The sequence below is a fragment of the Dendrobates tinctorius genome, unplaced genomic scaffold (assembly GCF_039654945.1).
Source record: "Dendrobates tinctorius isolate UK_male_01 unplaced genomic scaffold, ASM3965494v1 ptg000156l, whole genome shotgun sequence".
NCBI classification, from domain to species: domain Eukaryota; kingdom Metazoa; phylum Chordata; class Amphibia; order Anura; family Dendrobatidae; genus Dendrobates; species Dendrobates tinctorius.
Window position 1 is genome coordinate 31,612,714 of NW_027361823.1, and position 14,021 is coordinate 31,626,734.

The window sequence follows — 14,021 nt, forward strand, 5'->3', positions numbered from 1 at the left end:
AAATATGACTCCAACCAGATTGAGTTTTTGGATGTCACTTTAAGGAGGGACTCCCTGGGGTATGTACAGACTGACATCTATAGGAAGCCAACGGCACCAACATGTTACTGCATGCTTCCTCTCTTCATCCTGGCCATATGGTGCGCGCGGTGGCAACAGGCCAGTTTTTTCGTCTATGACGAATTTGTTCCACTGAAACAGATTTTGAGAAGCGTGCAGATGAACTCAAAATACGACTCCTTGATCGTGGCCACAGTAATTGAGCTATAAAAAAGGCCTATCATAAGGCCAAATATAATTCTAGGAACTCATTACTCTATAAACGTCCTGAATCGGATAATAATTTAGAACCTATCAGATTCATAACTGATTTTCATTGCCAATCAGAGAAGTTACGTACTTCTCTATTTAAATCATGGCCAATCCTTATGGCGGATCCCATTCTGGCCAAAATACTCTCCTCTAGACCATTGATTACGTATCGCAGAGCTAGAAATCTACGCGATCAATTAGTGCATAGCCATTACAATGTTGACCCTATCCCTATTTTTCAGAGTCAGGTTGTGCCTAGGTGTGGATGCGTCCCTTGTGGCCACTGTGTGGCCTGTACCAATATCGAGCGCAGTAATTCTTTCGTTGATTCTACTGGATCACGCCAATATAAAATACGGAAGTTTATTATGTGCACTACTAAAAATGTGATCTATTATGCCACCTGTCCATGCTCCCTGATATATGTTGGCCTAACCACTAGGCACCTTAAGGTTCGTGTCAGGGAGCATGTTCTGGGTATACAGGCTGCCGCTGGCCACGACGACGCATCCACACTTAAGACAATACCACGCCATTTCAAACTGTACCATCAGTGTGATGCAAAAGGTCTAAGAGTTAGGGGCATTGACACATTAGAGGTGGGTATTCGTGGAGGAAAAAACTCTCAACGTCTCGCACAGCTGGAAACCCGGTGGATTTGGACACTAAACACTGACCAATCACACGGTTTGAATGAAAATATAAGTTTCGCCCCTTTCTTGTGACCACCTGCTGCTGCATTATTGTGCTGTTATCTGCATACCAAGTGGCTATTTGTTTTTAACTAACGTTTGATTTTTATGTTTTATCTAGTGTCACTTCTCACGTTTTCTGTGCTTGATACTGTCAATGCTGATGATCCTTTGGGAACTTCTAGCGGCCTGCAGCTCTGAATTCGCTTCATCTTATTGCCATAATACATCTGTATATGTATACTTGAATTTTTTCTGTATACTTTCTTATACATTTTGTATATTTTTTTATGCTTTGGAATATGTGCACGTGTATATATTGGGATTCATAATACTTTGTTACAATGTATATACATTTTTAATACTATATAATAATTCTTGATGTGTATATTTTCCCAGTATATTAATCATGGTGGTTTTGCTTATACCTATCCTATGCAGGTATATGCGTGCTAACATATATATTTGAACTTGTACATGCTGTGTATATTATATTGTGGCATTATTTCTTTGGAGCTATGATTGGTGTTGTTTAGCATTTGCAATGCCATAGGTATGTGCATTTGACTAGGTGCTTTTACTACAATATATACTGGTCCTGCACATTTCTTCTGAGTTATACGGTAGACGCAGCTATTACAACATATACTGCCTCCTGCACATTTCCTCTGGGTTATAGGCTTCTGATTAAGGCCTGTTTCACACTTCCGTTTTTGTGTCCGCCAAACGGATCCGTTTCCGTTTTTTTGACGGAAACTGATGCAAACAGATCCGTTTTTTTAAAAACGGATCCGTTTTTTTGACGGATCCGCGGTAACCGTAATGGAAGTCTATGGGACAAAAAAAACGGATCCTGCAAAAAATGGCGGATCCGTTTTTTTACGGAAAACAACGGATTTTGACGGATTTGAAAAAACGGAAGTGTGAAACAGGCCTAAGCAGTGCTGTGGTTGTCCTGCTGCCTCTGACTCGTGCAGGCTTTGTGACCAGGCTGCTGGTTGGCTCTCGGCGTCTCTATGTAGAGGGGGTTGCCATGACTTTGTCTGGTACACTCCCCTCTGCATGACACCGACGCTGCTCGGTGTCCTGGTTGTCATGGTTGTGTACTCGTCATCTCCGGGGTCAGCAGTTCACCCACATCTACTTCCAGCTTGCCGGTATTTAAGCACAGATGCTCCCCTCACTCATCACGCTCCCTGATGAAGGAGTAACCATCCGAAACGATCGTTGGGGTGGATGGCTGACTGCTGGAACCTCTGCCCACCATTTCATTAGGTAATTTATGCTTCCTCTCTTATTACTATGCTTCTTAGGCATCATATATCTGTCTAACCATGGTGAATGGTCACCTGCTACCTGATAATGATCTGTGTATCTAGCTGTTTACTTGATGGATGGAGCTGGTATAAAGAGATATATATCTACATATATACTGTTTGGCGGTCTATTCCTAATTGCCATACATTGCTATGCACTATGTGCACTTTGTGATAATTTAGTAACTTTATGTATGCTTTGTTACTGCATAGGTTCTGGTTGTACAGCAATCCTTTTTTATCCATGCGGTGTGCGGTTTCGCACTTTATCGCCCACTCACCCCCATTTGTATCTGGATGTGTCTTAATTAAAATAAAACTTTTTTGACTTTACTCTGGACTTATAGTCGCTTTTTTGGAGCTCTGCTCAGTTTTCTCACTTTTAATCGATGCAGTATTAGCAGTCGTGTGAGCGGTACTTGAGAAATCAGTCCACAACATGGTCATGAAACCCCTGTCTCCAACGCCACTTCGGCTGTGTGCACCAAGAACACCTCTTCCATTGTGCCCACTACAGCTCGTGGGAGAAACAGCACCGCTGTTGTGTGCTGGGAAAGCCTCAAACAAATGGTTTACCAGAGTTGCTTGTTTGTTAGCCAATATTATCTCTAGATTCTCCTGTGGCATGATGTTGTGTAATTTGCCTTTGTAGCGTGGATCGAGGATGCTGGCCAGCCAGTAGTCGTCATCATTTTGGCAATGAGGGGGTCCCTTTTTAGGATCCGCAAGGCATAATCGCACATGTGGGCCAATGTTCCAGGTGTCAATAATGCACTGTGAGTGCTGGGTGGAGGAGCACTTTCTGGCAAATCCACATCCCTACAGTCACACACAAACCCTGTACCTGACCTTGGAATGCCAACATTTTCTCTTGCCCCCTGAGAAGCATCCTCCTGCCCAAATTAATCATCCCCCCTCATCCTCCTCCTCCTCTTCTTCCTCCACCTCGTCCAGGACAGTTCCCTGACCAGACAATGGCTGACTGTCAGCCAGGCTTCCCTCCACCTCCTCCTGTTCCTCCTCCGCTGCAGACACCTGTTCCTTAATGTGCGTCAAACTTTGCATGAGCAGACGCATAAGTGGAATGCTCATGGTTATGATGGCGTCATCTGCGCTTACCAGCCGTGTGCATTCCTCAAAACACTGAAGGACTTTACAGAGGTCTTTCAGCTTTGACCACTGCACACCTGACAATTCCATGTCTGCCCTCAAACTGCCTGCCCGTGTATCCTCCCACAAATGCATTACAGCCTGCCTCTGTTTGCACAACCTCTCAACCATGTGCAGGGTGAAGTTCCACCTTGTTGCAATGTCTATGATTAGGCAGTGCTTGGGGAGGTCGAGCAATTGCTGCAGCTTCTGCATACGACTGGAGTGTATGGCCGAGCGACGGATGTATGAGCACAGTCTTTGCACCTTGTGGAGCAGGGATGTTAACTCTGGATAATTATTAAGGAAGCACTGCACCACCAGGTTCAAAGTGTGAGCCGGGCAAGGTATATGTGTGAGCTTTGCAAAGGCTATGGCTGCCACAAAATTACGTCCGTTATCACTTACTATCTTGCCTGGCTCAAGATGTAGACTGCCCAGCCATGACTCAGTTTGTCTCTGCAAGTAGTCGGCCAGTACCTCCACGGTGTACGTGGATGAGAGGATGAGTACTTTCTTGTCCAACTCAGAGTGTCTGGTAGGGTGAGCTGGACTGGAGAGCTGCATATAGGGGAAGTAGCGGTGGACCAGATGGAGTGAGAGGGGGTTGGTGATGGTATTGGTGGTGATGGCCTAGATTCAGTGTTGTGTTGCAAAACCATTGTGATTGCCTGAGTGCTTTGGCCTTGCGACGACACCTCATCATTTAGTGCTGGGGTTGTGCTTAACGGTGGCGGAGGTGTTATAGTGGGGGAAGTGATGGAGCGTTGCTGGCTACCTTCAGTCGGAGCAGGTGCACATGTGCTACATGAGGTTTTGCAGTCCGTCCATGCTTGCAAGTGCATGTTAGTTAAATGTCTAAGCATGCAACTGGTATTCAAATTTCTGAGTTGTTTACCTCGGCTAAAGGTCCTTCTTGCACTTCTTACAGGTAACCTTTGCCTCATCAGTAGGATTTTGGACGAAGTACCACACTGCACTCTTCCTACTATGGTATACATTTTCTGGCCTTGCTTGCTGTGCTAAGTTGACCATCTGGCCAAGCTGTCCTGCAACGTTTATTTTTTGGTCCACGTTTTTGGACAGCTAAAGGCTTACCAGATAACCGCTGCTGCGATGTCAATGCCTGCTGCGGGTCTTTCTCCTTATCTGAACTATTGCCAGCGCCACCCTCCTCCCCCAATGGATGCCAATCCAAGTCAAGAACTGGGTCATCCATCATCTCCTCTTCAAAGTCATCTGCACCTTCCTCTTTACCTTCCTCTGTGTCACCGTGTAAGGTGGTATAGTATGCGGGAAGGGGCACCTGAGTTTCATCATGGTCAGATTCTGGCTCAGCAGACTGCGAGGGCAATGCAGTGCTCTGGGTCAATGTACCAGCAGAATCATCCAGCAGTGGCTGTGCATCAGTGCACTCCATGTCAGATTCATCTTGGACTGGGGAATTCAGGATTTGACTGGATAACCCAGGCATGGTATGTGAAAAGAGCTCCATAGAGTAATCTGAAATGTCGGCTGCCGCATCCTTAACTTTTGGTGGGGGTGAAGGACACAAGGAAAGGTGTTTTTCCTGTCCAGAACCCTCCACTGACGACTCTGTGCTTGCAGGTTACGAACATTCAGAAGAGGAGGCAATAGAGCTGGTTGCTGTTTCGGCAATGTATTGCAAAACCTGTTCCTGATGCTCCGGCTTTAAAAGCGGTTTTCCTACTCCAAGAAAAGGGAACCTTACAGGCTTTCTTGAGCCAGATGATGACGCAGACTCAACACCTCCTGCCTTAGCTGCTATTGTGCTTTTGCCAGAACCAGCCGATGCACCATCAGTACCAGCCGCACCCCCCTGCCCATGTCCGCGGCCTCTTCCATCATACTTCCTCATGTTTGGGAAAATGTACCAAAAATACCAGCAGAGAGATGGTACTGTATGAGGAGCGTTGAGCTGTGTAAGGTGTATTAAAAAAATTAAATCTACGTATATATTTTATTAGTCACAGATGCTCTCCCAGTATGTATTTGACCGTAATACAACACGCAGATATACGGTATTGTATCAGAAGTGTACAGCGGTATACATTTTTTGTGTAACTTGCAATCTCCGTATATGTTGTGGTGTAGTAACCACTGTGTCCGCTAGGGGGCACTGTGTGGATGTCCCAAGAGAGAGGATGAGTGGCAGGATCCTGAAGGATGGTTATGTATCTCAAGGTGGGTGGTCTTGAGATGGAGACTTATGTGAGTGTTGATCAGCAGTGATACTGTTGAGGTGCTGCTTTAATGTGTCAGGGAGAAGTCTCCAGGTAACTAGAGAGTTGGGCTGACCTGGTCACCTACAACCCACCCAGGGGGTGTGTTTAACGCTTGTAGTAAGAGAGTGTGAGTGTGTGAAGGACCTGTGATGAGGTCATAGTCATGTGACCCGGTGGGCATGGCTATGGACCATATAATGTGGACAGGGAAGGTCACATGGAGTAAATGCAGGGACCTAGTTGGTTCAGTGTGGAAGGTCCCACTAGGAGAAGCATTTCCTGGCTAACAGCCTGTGGAGTGGCTGTGTGTCATGGCTGCCAGCGTCTGAGTGTCCCAGAGAAGAGAGTGGATGTCTGCAGCGTGGGGAAACAGCCATGAGGAAACCCTGACATGGGTGAGATAATGATGAGGCTGAAGAGCCTGAGTATGGACAATAAGTAACCTGTGTGATGCAAGGATAGCCAGAGTGAAGCTATAATGGACGCTATGCTGTAATGCTTTTGTTTATTGCTGCTATGGGTTTATGAAGGAGTAATAAACCGCATGGACTGTGTTATGCTTTATGAAAACCTGTGCCGGATCTGATTTTGTGGCTGCTGAGCGAGTATCCCCTACTTGAATGACAGCGCTACCTCATAATTAGTGGAGAAAGCTATGGTCATTGTTGTAGCTTTGTTACTGGGAGCAACGGAAGAGGACTGCAAAGTCAGTTGCTAAGGGCAACGCTGAGCCAGAAAGGCTGACGGCTGGGGAAGCCACTGCCCGGCTGTGGTTCTGGAACCATGGGGCGGCTTAGTGAGTAAGGCACTGTCCGGATCGGTGAGCCCAGTGCGGCCGTTTCCCCAGGAGTAAGAGACTTATAGGATACCTCTGCGGTAGAGGGGTCCGAGAACCTGCGCGGCCAGCAGGTGACGGTTGTGAAAACCGTGTTGTACTGACCAGGGTCAGAGAGAAAGAGACTGGTGATTGCTATGGTGCCTCAGCAGATAAGAGGTATCCGAGGACCTGGGTGGCCGACAGGTAATGGACAGGTGTTCATGTTTTACTGACCTGGGTCAGTGGGAAGGACTGTGTTCCTGGAGGGTTCGGTGACCAAGGTCCTGGAGGGTCAGTGTTGGGAGGATCCCTGAAGCACGTGGTAAGACCTTGGACCTGGTGAGGCGTGAGTGTTGGGCAGTCTCAGGTGGACTCGGATGTCCTGAAGAGCACCTGCTGAGCCCCTGGACCTGGTGAGGCCGGTGTGTTGGGAAACCCTGGGAGGAGGGTCGACTCCCTGAATAGCACACGGTGCGCCCTGTGTGTTGGACGGTCTCAGGCGGAGACGGTACGTCCTGAATAGCACACAGACAGGACACGTGAGGTTTTTTTGTGGTTTTTTTTTTTTTTTTTTTTTTTTTTTTTCTTCTTTTCTCAACTCAGACTGCGGTGGCTCAGTGGGAGACAAGAAGGTGACAAGCGGCTTGCTGTAACTTGGAGGGGTTACGAAGGGGACAAGCGGCTTCCGGTAACTCGGCGGAGTTACGAAGGGGACGAGCGGCTTCCTGTAACTCGGCGGGGTTACGAAGAGGACACCAGCCGCTGAGTGTGAACAGCAGCCGGTGGTGTCGGTGATCGGTGACAGCAGGAGCTGTGGTGGTGCCAACAAAGACTTGTGTGGTATCGTTAAAAGACAAACTGTGTTGTGTGAACTGTGGTCTGAGAAGACCAGTATAGCGGACATGGGGAAATCCCGAAAGGGGGCGGTGACCCAAATTGGGGTGGTAGCCCAAAAGGGGATGGAGTCCCAAATTGGGGTGGTAACCCAAAAAGGGGTGGAGTCCCAGAGGGGGGCGGTGACCCAAATCGGGGTGGTGGTCCAGAAAGGGGCCGAGTTTGGAAAAATGGCAGCACTGGTTGGCTCAGTGGGTATGTCTGGGAAACCGCAGTGTGTCTGTATGAGTTTTGAGGCGTCTGGAATATTCTTCCCAGATAATGACGGGCCACAGGTGTGTACTGTAATGCTGCACCGAGAAGGAGTCTTGGGTCGGCTGGGCTCAAAGAGTCAGGTGACTCTGACAGGAATTCCTCTCGTTTTCTCTCTGACCGAGAAAAATGTCAGGATTCGCTGTAAACATGGGGTCACGGTGAACTTTGCCGTAGACAGGGTAATGTTTGAGGGGCCCATAAGTGGTGAGTGCCAAGGGGGCGGGATACCACGGAACTTAGTCTATGCCTTGGAGAGGGGCCGGGACTTTGTCGCGTTTTATGACATATGGCAGGAGGTTGGAGACGTTTCTACTGTTGGGCTAACAGATATTGTCACGGTGACTGCTCCTGACGTGGACAGGTCAGAGGTAGAACTGACCGGAAGAAGAAGTACATCTGCCCAACTTACGGACCTGACATCTTGTGATATGACGAATGGTGGGCTGGGAGGTGAGACGACTGGGGGGGAAGACACGGTCAGTGGGTAACTGGAAGGATTACTCGACAGGCCGGGGTGACTGTGACTCTGAGAGAGAAAGAGACCACAGAATAGAATGGCTAGAGAAGGAAATCTCTGAGCTCAGAGGTCACCTGTCAACGTGGCAAAACATGAACAAGATGCTTAGGGAAGAGATGGAAGAACATGTGAAATGAGAAAGAGTCCTGGGACAAATGGCCAAGCACAAGGTTGAGGAGCTCGAGAAAGAGGTCTTAGAGCTCAAAGAAACTGTAAGTGGTCTTCTGCGGGAGAAGAACTTGGACAGTGATGAACAGCGGCCGGGTCCGACTGGCGGTGGAACGGAACTGCTGGTGCCCGTCTTGGTAGACGGTCATGAAGAGATGAGATCTTGTGAAGTTCAGGAGCTGAGAACTGAAGAAGACAGTAACCCAGTCGGGGCAACTGTAGTGAGGGAAGTGTCCATGGTAAAGCCAGAGCCTCCTGGTCAGGAAGAGAGCAAGACCATGACCTTCAAGTTTGTTATTGATGTACCAAAAGACATGCAAGAGGCCTGTGCTGAGAAAGGTGTGCATGAGGCTTTCAAAGAGGCGGTCAAAGCGTGTAAGGTGCACTGGGCACCTGAGACTCGACAGTTACTGATAATGTCAGCCAGGGAAGACACAGTAAAGCGGGTGGCTGTCCTGAAAAACATGCATCTGCAGTGTCTCCATGTCAAACAGTTGGTTAGGCAGTGTAATGTGAAAGCTGCTCAATGCCTAGAGTTAGCAAGGGAGGCTATGGATCGGCTGGGTTTACAAAAAGAGGTGGTTCTGGTACCCAAAGCTCTGATTGGGAGAATCATTGGTAGATCCAGGAAGGTAATGCAAGACCTTGTGAATTTCTCTGGTGTGGTGAGGGTGAGGATCCCTCCTGATGATGAAGACCAGATATCCAGTGAAGTGGGTAGGATTCCCATCATGGTGGTTGGCTCCGTGGAAAGCCTGAGAGACTTTCGAATGCTCGTGGAGTATCGAGGCGAATTAATAAAGAAGTACAGAATACCAGGTGGCGGCATCCTGCAACCCAAGATGTAAGGACCCGAAGAGTTCTGCCAAGAAGTGACAGGGCAGATGGCCGAAGAATGTCAGCAAGTGGCAGTTCGATGGGCCATACGAGGCTGAGAGACATTAGTTCCTGTGAGACGCTGAATGGGTCAGACTCAGACCAGACAGTAGGCCCAACTAAGACTGATGACCGTACCAACCAGGGGAGCTGGTCGGGGAACGGAACAAACAGAAAGAGGAATGTAATGACTAGACAATGTCTGATGATACAGACTGTAACTGGAGGGCCAAAGATCAGGGCCGGTATTCTGACCACTGGGGGCGGGGGAGGCCTAACGTAGAGCTGAGGCAGTATGATAGATGGAGACAGTTCTCTCGACCTGTAGGGCAAGGTGTAATGAGTGCCCGATCTCGAGAGCCTGATGTAATGTTGTGTGTTCAACCCCACAAGTTTGAACAGAGGGGGGAGGTATGTGATGTAGTAACCACTATGTCTGCTAGGGGGCGCTGTGTGGATGTCCCAAGAGAGAGGATGAGTGGCAGGATCCTGAAGGACGGTTATGTATCTCAAGGTGGGTGGCCTTGAGATGGAGACTTATGTGCGTGTTGATCAGCAGTGATACCGCTGAGGTGCTGCTTTAGTGTGTCAGGGAGAAGTCTCCAGGTAACTAGAGAGTTGGGCAGGCCTGGTTGCCTACAAACCCACCCAGGGGGTGTGTTTAACGCTGGTAGTAAGAAAGTGTGAGTGTGTGAAGGACCTGTGGTGAGGTCATAGTCATGTGACCCGGTGGGCGTGGCTATGGACCATATAATGTAGCCAGGGAAGGTCACATGGGGTAAATGCAGGGACCTGGTTGGTCCAGTGTGGAAGGTCCCGCTAGGAGAAGCATCTCCTGGCTAACAGCCTGTGGAGTGGCTGTGTCATGGCTGCCAGCGTCTGAGTGTCCCAGAGAAGAGAGTGGATGTCTGCAGCGTGGGGAAACAGCCATGAGGAAACCCTGACGTGGGTGAGATAATGATGAGGCTGAAGAGACTGAGTATGGACATTGAGTAACCTGTGTGATACAAGGATAACCAGAGTGAAGCTATAATGGACACTATGTTGTAATGCTGTTGTTTATTGCTGCTATGGGTTTATGAAGAAGGAATAAAACGCATGGACTGTGTTATGCTTTATAAAAACCTGTGCCGGATCTGATTTTGTGGCTGCTGAGCGAGTATCCCCCTACTTGAATGACAGCGCTACCTCACAATGTATTTACGCAGTGTCACACACACTCTGACTCTATATAGATGTGACTGTAATGCGAACAGCAGATATACAATACTGTTTGAGAATCGGACAGCTCAATACGGTGTAGGTCTGGAAAAATGGAAAATCTCCTCTGTTTTTCCAGAGACTCACACATATAGCCTGTATTTGTCCGTGATACCAGCCAGTACACGGTAGTGTGTGAGGAGCGTACACCGCTATACGGTGTATGTATGGAAAATTGTAAATCTCCGTCTATTTTTATACGGAGTGACACACGCTGTCTCTGTATAGTTTTGACCGTGATTAAACAGCAGATATACAAAACTGTTTGAAACGCAGACAGCTCTATACGGTGTAGGTCTGGAAAAATGGAAAATCTCCTCTGTTTGTTTTTCCAGAGTCACACACAGTTTGAATTTGTCCATGATACCAGCCGGTACACGGTAGTGTGTGAGAAGCATACACCGCTATACGGTGTGTGAAAAAATGAACACTCGGTAACTGACCAGACCAAAATAATAAAAGTTGGAGTGCTTTGAAAAAAGCAGTTTGAACAGCAGTGTGCACACAGCTATGCAGCTATCAGGTAGCCTTAAAAGGCAGTGTAATCACCACCAGCGCTGCTGCACACAGCAAAAATCCTCCCCTTTCACTGCACACTAACTGTACAGTGAAAAGCGCTATCAGCAGAAGCTATTTTTTTTTTTTTTTTCTTCTTCCCTGCCTAACGCTTTCCCTATTCAGAGTCAGCAGCAGCAACTCTCCCTATTCTAAGATCGGCAGAAGTAAGATGACGGTCAGCGGTCACGGCCTTTTATAGCCACTGTGACGCCTAACAAAGCCAGCCAATCACTTTAATGCCCTTCTCTAAGATGGTGGTGGCTGCTGCCGATGTCATCGCGTTGCCCACAGTGTGCATCCTCCATCATTGGCTGAGAAAAGGCGCTGGAAGCATTATTTGAAACACGACTTTGGCGCTCAGGTCGGCGACCTCATGGCCGACCTCACGTTATAGTCGGGTTTTGTTTCATGAGACCCAACTTTGGCGAAAGTCGGCGACTTTTGAATTTGACCGACCCGTTTCGCTCAACTCTACTCGTGACAAAGCAGAGTCTAAGACTGAATTGGGGTACCCTCTGTCCGTGATCCTTTTGTATAAATCTCGGGATTGCCTGTGAAAACCCTCCTTCTTGGTATTAAACCTTTTTAATCTGAGAAATTGCCCATATGGTAGTGAATTTTTCACATATTGTGGGTGTGCACTGTCATAATGTAGTAACGAATTTGAAGAGAGAGGTTTTTCGGAAAATTTCTGTATGTATTAAACCTTCCTCAATCCATAATTTTACATCTAAAAATTCTAAGGTGTGCCCACCAAAATTAGATGCAAATTTCATGTTCATTTCATGTTATATGAATTTAAATCTACAAAAGCAAGAAAATCTAACTCTGCTCCATCCCAGATTATGAAGATATCATCCACATAACAGATGAATAATTTGATGTGCTTTAAAAAAGTATTAGCGATGGAATATATATCTCAAAAACTGAGAGGAACAGATTTGCAAAAGTGCAAGCGACTGGCGTCCCCATCGCAGTTCCCTCTAATTGTCTATACCAAGTGTCTCCAAGCTTGAATATATTGTGTGTCAAGATAAACATTAAACCATCACACATGAAATTTATGGTTGCAATATCTTTTTCAGTGCTACTCAAAATCTGAACAAGAGAGGGGAAAAAAAAATAATTCTTACCAGCTCACTTGAAAACAGCCTGTGGTGTGTGGGAGCAAGGGATCACGTCGTCCAGCGTGTAGTTACTCCAAAATAAAGAAAAAAATCCCAGCTGCTAAAAGATCCATTTATTGAGTGAAAAGTAAGACAGAGACATTCATGTGAACTCTGTCTTAGGCCTCTTTCACACATCAGTTTTTCGCAGTCAGGCGCGATCCGGCTTTTTTTTTTGTAAAGCCGGATCCGGCAAAATGCAAGGCCAGATCCAGTTTTTCCCCATTGACTTGCATTAGCGCCGGATCGCGCCGGATGGCATTGCGTTTCATCCGTTTTTTGCCGGATCCAGCTACTTGTCTCATTCCGGCGTCTGGAAAAAACGGCTACTGTAACGTTTTTTGTCTCCGGCGAAAAAGCCGGAAGCGCCGGATCCGACGCTTCCGGCTTTTTGCCATAATGGTCGCCGGAATGCGCCGGATCCAGAAAAAGACGGATCCAGCCATCGGATCCGTTTTATTTAAGTCTGCGCATGCTCAGATCCAATTGGCCAGCCCCCAGGAAACAGATATAACCTGCTAGACGGATCCGGCAGAAAAACGGATCCGTTTCTACAGTTCTCCATAATTTATGCCGGATCCGTTTTTTCTAAAAATAGCCGGATCCTGCCTGACGGCAAAAAACTGATGTGTGAAAGTAGCCTTACTTTTCACTCAATAAATGGATCTTTTAGCAGCTGGGATTTTTTTCTTTATTCTACTCAAAACCTGCCTGATTGTATTCACCACAATCCCATGCGGGATCCTGGTATAGAGGCTTTTTATGTCAATAGAAGCCATGTGAAAAAATTTTTGCCAATCGAAATCACTTAATATTTTCAAGAAATCTTTGGAATCTTTTACATAAGAACGGATCTGACAAAGTAGCGGGCATAACAGCCAATCAATGTACTGGGATAGGTGCTCGGTGAGTGATCTTATCCCAGATACAATGGGGCGGCCAGGCAGATGGGTTAAAGATTTTGTTACGGTTCTGCAGCACAGGACTAGGGTAGGAGGGGGAAATCTGACCCTGCACTGCGGCTAGGCTGGTGCCCTATGATGGAGTGGGCGACCCATTCCTTGTGAATAGACCCATCGATGATCCTAGGCTAATCTCAAGCGAAGACCTATAGATAGGGGGAAGGGGGTCCCTGAAAGATATAAGGGCTGGGTACAAAAACGGGTCACCTCCTAACAGAAAACACAAAAAAGGCTGCTGAAGCAAACTGAAAACAGAAACTAAGGCTAGTGGAATAGGAGGTCCAAGAACTGCACTAACTAAACACACAGAGAGCAAAGCAAGGCTCCAAGCCAGGGTGATTCAATCACCTGACCAAAGGCAAACCGAACACCAGGGGAAAAAGACCAGCAGCCAAAACACTACGAGAAAATGGCGGATAGTCACAAACTGAGCAGATTCTAACAGATTTGTGGACCTTAAGGACATGGTACCAATGAGCCTTCAAGGGAAACTCAGGTAATAATTTTTCAGCCTTCTGTTTAGAAAGAATCTTAGTCTCCACTTGTTTTCTAAGGAAAGACCATAAGTCTTCCTTAAATTTATTGGTTGGATCTCCACTTAATTTAGTATAGGTGTGAATGTCTGACAGCTGTCTGTTGGCTTCAGCTATAAAGAATTCTCTAGTGAGGAGGACCACATTGCCACCCTTGTCCGCAGAACGGACAATGGTGTCAGACCACCCCTGATGTCCTTCACCGCTTTCCTTTCCTCAACAGTGGATTAAAGGAAGGTTTTTGATAAACAAGAGCGTCCATGTCTTTAATGACTTGGGTTTCAAACACATCTACTACGT

The 14,021-nt window shown here is 47.1% G+C and overlaps 2 long non-coding RNA genes across 2 annotated transcripts in view; both read left to right on the top strand.

Annotated features, from left to right (window-relative positions):
* Positions 1-1,945: 1,945 nt before the first annotated feature.
* The window catches only part of LOC141051369 (uncharacterized), a 30,642-nt gene continuing 18,566 nt past the window's right edge, over positions 1,946-14,021 (top strand). The window contains exon 1 of the long non-coding RNA XR_012220636.1: positions 1,946-2,279. This is a non-coding gene — a long non-coding RNA (uncharacterized lncRNA). The remainder of the gene's footprint in view (positions 2,280-14,021) is intronic.
* Positions 4,405-5,440, top strand: LOC141051260 (uncharacterized). Its single transcript, XR_012220610.1, has 2 exons — positions 4,405-4,944; positions 5,078-5,440. It is a non-coding gene; the product is annotated as an uncharacterized lncRNA (long non-coding RNA).